This window comes from Notamacropus eugenii, chromosome 5, assembly GCF_028372415.1.
Source record: "Notamacropus eugenii isolate mMacEug1 chromosome 5, mMacEug1.pri_v2, whole genome shotgun sequence".
In the NCBI taxonomy this organism is placed as follows: Eukaryota; Metazoa; Chordata; class Mammalia; order Diprotodontia; family Macropodidae; genus Notamacropus; species Notamacropus eugenii.
The window spans coordinates 199001941-199007940 of NC_092876.1; the positions used below are offsets into that span (position 1 = coordinate 199001941).

The 6000-nt window shown below is 38.9% G+C and overlaps 1 long non-coding RNA gene across 1 annotated transcript in view; it reads left to right on the forward strand.

The window, feature by feature from the left end:
* Nucleotides 1-5764, forward strand: part of LOC140505647 (uncharacterized) — a 25345-nt gene extending 19581 nt beyond the window's left edge. Inside the window, exon 4 of the long non-coding RNA XR_011967588.1 lies at nucleotides 4915-5764. This is a non-coding gene — a long non-coding RNA (uncharacterized lncRNA). The remainder of the gene's footprint in view (nucleotides 1-4914) is intronic.
* Nucleotides 5765-6000: the final 236 nt, after the last annotated feature.

A 6000-nucleotide genomic window follows, 5' to 3' on the forward strand; every position in this document is an offset into this window, starting at 1 on the left:
GTCCCCAGAATTCAGATGAGGAGCTAGGTTTTTTAAAAACATATTTCCAGCTGTGTTCTCTCCTTTCTAGAAATGAGCAGATCCCTATTTTCCTAGCAGAAGCCTTAGTTACTGGTATAATTACAGGCTTCAGGAAGACGTCCTGTCACTACTGCTTGGACATTCCCAGTTGCTGCTCTTTCCCCAAATATACATATTTCATGCTCGTGCATGATCTCTTGGCAGCCCCGACACACTCATGCCATGTGCTGGAATGCTTTTGTTTCCAGTCACCAGGGCATGCATGCAAAATAGCTTTATGACACATAATTGTCAGACAGCATGCTCTTAGCTACCTTCTTTCTCTTTGGAGATGAACTTAGTTTGTGGCCAAGGCAAGAGTAAAACCTTTGGCCTATGGTAAAGTAGCAGTTACCTAAAATTTTAGCAGGAGAATTTATGTGTTAATTTATGGAGTTGGAGTGTAGACATAGAATATCATAGGCTTTAGAGTTGCAAGGAACTTTGGAGATCCAACCTATGGCTTTTTCAGATGAGGAAACTTAGTCCCAGAGAGTTTTAAGTCTGTTGCCCATGGGCACAGAAGTGGTAAGTATCAGAGATGGTTTGTGAACTTGGATACATGGACCCCAAATCCAGTGTTCTTTCTACACCATAAGACTTCACTGATGTTTCTTGCCACATTGAGTCAGAAAACTAGCTCATCTACCTCATCTAGCTCATCTAGTCAACAAGCTCATTTACCATCCTGTCAAATCAAAGATCTAAAAATCAATTTGTGCGCCTGGCTCAGTGGAGTATAGAAGGAAGGAGAACTTTATGTAGAATTCAGGGCCAAGTCAAGAGCAGCACAAGATTCAGAAGAAATTTGTACAACATAACAGTAGCTGGCATTTAGAGTCATCAACATGATGCTACACAAAAAAGAATGTGCTTTTCAATCCTAGTCCCTCTCCTGAACTATAATAATAACCACAAACATTTATATAGCACTTTAAGGTTTACAGGGTGCCTTACAAATATCATTTGATTTGATCTTCTCAACAACCCTGAGACGTAAGAACTTTATCATATTCTCATTTACAGATAAGGAAACCAAGGCACAGAGAAGTTAAATGACTTGCTCAGGGTCACAGAGCTAGTAAGTGTCTGAGGCTGAAACTGAAGTCAGACCTTCTTGACCTTAGTCCAGCCCTCTAATAAAGCTGCCTATGTGATCTAGACTTGCATCACTGACCATTTCAAAATGACTGTTGCCCTGTAGGTATCTCCCAACTCAACGTTTCCTCACGTCTTTTCTCTCTAAACCAGTCCCACAGCCTCTACAATAATATTCCTCATGTTCAGATTGGATCATGCCATTTCCCTATAGGTCCAACAGCTTCCTATTAGCTTTAGGATCAAATACCATTTTCTCTGTTTGCCACTTAAAGTCTTTGTGCCCTGGCTCAAACCTACCTTCCCTGTCTTATTAATTATACATACACTCCTATACACTTTGCGCACTGAGGTTCAACCAGTCTGTCCTCCATCTCCTGTCTGTGAATCTTTGCACTGGGCCATCCTGGTGCCTAGAATGTATTTTTTCCTCACTTTCCCTTCTTAAAATCCTTGCCTCAAAAGCTTAGTTCAAACGCAACCTCTTCTTACATGATGTGTTCTCTGATCTCCCCAGATATGTGTTCCCCCTAATATTACTTTGTATCTTCTGGGGTATATGTTCATATACCTTTATAGATATACATTTTCTCCTGGATAGAATGAAAGCCTTTTCAGGGCAGATATTATCTCATTACTTTCTTTGTGACTCCAGTGTCTCCCTGGACTCCCTAGAAAGTAAAACCTTACTATTTTTGTCAAAATAGCTTTGACCTTGGGAGCCCTTAGGGATGGCTAAACCTCACTTTGAAAACTTCTGCTTTGGAGCATACCATCCTTGCTGGTGCCTGTTCCCACAGAAGCATGTGGAAATACTGCAGTGGGAGGAAGCACTTTTGATAGCCGTTTCTTAGACCCTGCATATAAGAGTTAGGCTATGGGCTAGTTTGTTTCTTGGAACTAACTGCCATCTATAGTTGGAAACTGGGGAAAGTAAATTCTTAGCGCCTCCTCCATCAATGACTGATCCCACAAAAAATGTAGTGAGTGGCACCAGGAACCCTCCTGTTTAGAAATATGAGGTTTAGTATTGCAGATCTTATAAACACATTTACATACAACTGCAAGAATCTACCCAGCAGGTGAACATTTTGGATCCAGAAATGATTGGGCTGTTACTAAGAGGATCAAATGGTCACTATGGGCATCTCACATTGCTCATAACACTGAGAAGAAGAACTTAGATGGATCTAGTAGGGATTTTGTCCAGGTGCCTAAATTTAGAGCTCACCACCCACAAGTTAGAGGGTAAAATTTAGGGATGTTGACAGCATGACTAATGTATTAAGAGGAAGAAAAAACTGAGCTTAAAACCTAGTTAGGAAGAATAATTAGACCCAGAAACTGATTGCCAGGGAACTCCAGCCTTGCTGCTTTTCTCCTTTGGTAGCCTCCCCAACAATCCTTTCTTGGGGTCCAAGGCCTCTGTCTTCTTGGGGCAGTGTGTTCCAAGGTTCATTATCTCTCCTCGTGGATTCTACCCATCCCCAACTGAATTTGCTTGTGCCCTGAGTACATTTTATGCCACTTGGCCTAGGAATCTATGCTGAGGAGGAAGTGTGGTACACATGGAAAGGGTTCTGGTTTTGAAATCAGGAGAAACTGAGTTCAAATCCTGACACTGAGACTTGACTGCATGATCATTGTGAATCACTTCACATATCCAAGCCTCAGTTTCTTCATCTGCAAAATGGGAATAATAATATCAGTACTTACAGGGTTGTGGAAAGAAGAAATCAGGTAATATCTGTGAAGCATCTCATGCCTTACTACTTGAGAAGATGGTTGTAGCATGCATCATCCTTTCTTGAGCAGATTGTCCTGTAGTCATATTCAAGGGGCCAATGGAGAAAACCTACTCAGACTTTTCTCAGACATAATGTTATTTTGTGTAGTCTAAAAATAACATGTTGCCACTGGACAGTATATCTTACAGCTTAAGTTCATTAACTAAGTCAAGCATTTCAGTTATGGTTAATTCTACCTACACAGAGTAGGGCTAAGATCAAATGTACAACAAGACTTGGAAAGTCATCATTTATTAAGATAATTGGGCAAGTTCTCACATCCCTTAGTGTTATCCTTTCTAGAGCTCAAACAGGAGAGGAAACAAAACATCAGTGAATTAATTTACAACCGAAGGCTATTTTTGGAAACCAAAAGAGTTAGACACTTCTTTTTGTATACAGGCATACACAGTCATAAAGGCTGATATTTTCTTCAAAATATCTGAACACAGAAGATGCTCAGTTGGAAGTCAGAGAATAATGCCTGGGGATTTGAGCCCTAGCTCAGCCACTAGCCATGTGAATTTGTCCAAGGCAATTCACGTTTTGATATCTGCTTAGCTATGAACTGGAAGATATCTCTGATATTTAGGAGATAACTAAATCTTGAGTATCCACAAATTCCCTAATTTGGTTTTGTTCCCATTCTCACATCCTTGGTGAGCTCTTGGAATAGCCAGGATTGACAATGTTTATTATAGGAACCCTGTTTGACAAACTGGATCTGTGTGTATCTGTCATAGGAACATGGGGAGACAGTAACAGGAAATGTTCTCAGTAGGACTCAGCTGTGTTGCTGCTGTTGTTATAGGACCGTGCGGAGCATTTGCCTTAAATGCTCCTGTTTGGCTTTGATCAAATTTGTGACTGGAGCAACGGATGACTCTGCCTCCAGGAAAATTCACTTTTGGGTTCAGGGAGAATGATGAGTATAGACTCAAGAGAGAATGCTAGATGCTCTGCTGCTTAAATCAGGCTCATTCTGAGCCTGTATACTGAGACTGGAATAATGTAGAGATCAGACCCAAGGAAAACTTTCTTGGCAGCAAAAGTCATTACCTAAATAGTTACTGAGGAGTTGTTATTGATCACCTACCCTCAAGGCAGGTGATAGGATAAGGTCTCAGGTATCTGGAGCAATCGAGGTGTGGTCCTATCCAGAAGTAGGGGGATAGGACAAATGACTTCTTAATCTGCACATTACCTGTAAAATTCATGATTATCAGCAGCTTCCTAGAGCTTTGCTCAGGCAGCACTTCCACATGAATTATGAGAAGCTTCATGGATATGAGATATAGATTTCATATTGATAACTATGAATATATGATTCTCAACATCTCTCCAAAATGTACAAATATAAAATGTGCCTTGGTGTGACTTACAATCCTACAAAGTAAAATGGTCAATTTGCACATGACCAGTTTTACTGTTGGGGTTAAAGGTCTTCAAGCATCCTTAAGAAAATCTGATTTCTCAAGGCATTGAGGGAATTATTTACCAGAATCACTGTGAGACAAGCTACTGTATTTCCTCCTCAAATATTTTTCTGTGACTCCACTGTAAAATAAGATCCAGATACTGACATCTACCCCTATGGTGTTAGTTGTATTTATTGCTATTTCATCTTTTAAGTAATTTAGTAGAGCAACTGGAGCATAAAGAAGTTAAATTATTAAATACTCTCTTCTTACTGGATGTCAATATATAATTTTCAACATTAATATCTTCTTACTGTGGAAAAGTTGAAAATTGTAAAGTCATTGAGATGAATTGACAAATTAAAAACATGGGGGAAATCAGAATGGAGAATGGTGAGGTTCATTACTAAGCCAAACAGATTACTGTCTCGTGTATTATGCCCATGTTCTAAATGCCTGGTGAGGTGTACGTCTTCAAATGTGTGCTCCACCATCTTCAATGATACTTTTTTTTTTTGACAGAAACACCTTGTCACTTTTGTTTTTCCTAGATGAAGAGCAAATCTCATTCATTAGCAGTTCACTGTTATATCATATGCTCAAGGGAATATGGAAAAATTGGGACATAATTGCACTATTGGTGAAGTTGTGAATTGGTCCAGCCATTCTGAAAAGCATTTTGGAGCTATGCCCAAAGGGCTATAAAACTGTACGTACCCTTTTATTCAGCAATTCCACTATTACATCTATATCCCAGAGAGATCAAGGAAAAGGGAAAAGGACCTCTATGTACCAAAATATTAATGGCAGCTCTTTTTGTGTTGGCTAAGGATTGGGAACTGAGATAATGCCCATCAATTGAAGAATGTCCGAACAAGCTATGGTATATGATTGTGTGGGAATACAATTGTGCTACAAGAAATGAAGAGAAGCATGTTTCAGAAAAACCTGGGAAGACTTATATGAACTGATGCAAAGGGAAGTGAGCAGAACCAGGAGAACATTGTACATAGTAACAGCAAAATTGTATGATGATCAACTGTGAAAGACAGCTACTCTGGTCCAGGTCATCCAAGATAGTTCCAAAGGATCTGTGATGGAAAATGCTGTCCACCTCCAGAAACGGAAGTGATGAACTCTGAATGTACATTCAAGCATACTTTTTATGCTTTTATTTTCTTGGGGTTTTTTGCTTGTGTTTTCTTCTGCAACATGGCTAATATGGAAATATGCTTCACATGAATAATCAATGTCAAATTGCTTGCCTTCTCAAGGAGGGGGGAAGGGTGAGAGGAAAGGAGATATTTTGGAACTTACTATTGTCAAAAATGATTGTTAAAACTTTTTAAACATGTAATTGAAAAATATTTAACAAAAATAAATACATATTTTAAATAATAATTTTTTTAGAAAATTAACATTCATATCAAGCTTGGCCAGAATAGCAAAGTTGGACTAAAATCATTGGCTGATATGTAATACTCTGAATAACTAATGGTCAGTTTGCCTATGACCAATATCTTTCTTCTTAGTAACTTTAAGCCTTCTCTGATAAAATTTCATTTCTTAAGATATTGAGGTAGAAATTTACCAAAATCATCGTGGAATATTATATTGTATTTCCTTTCTAATATTTT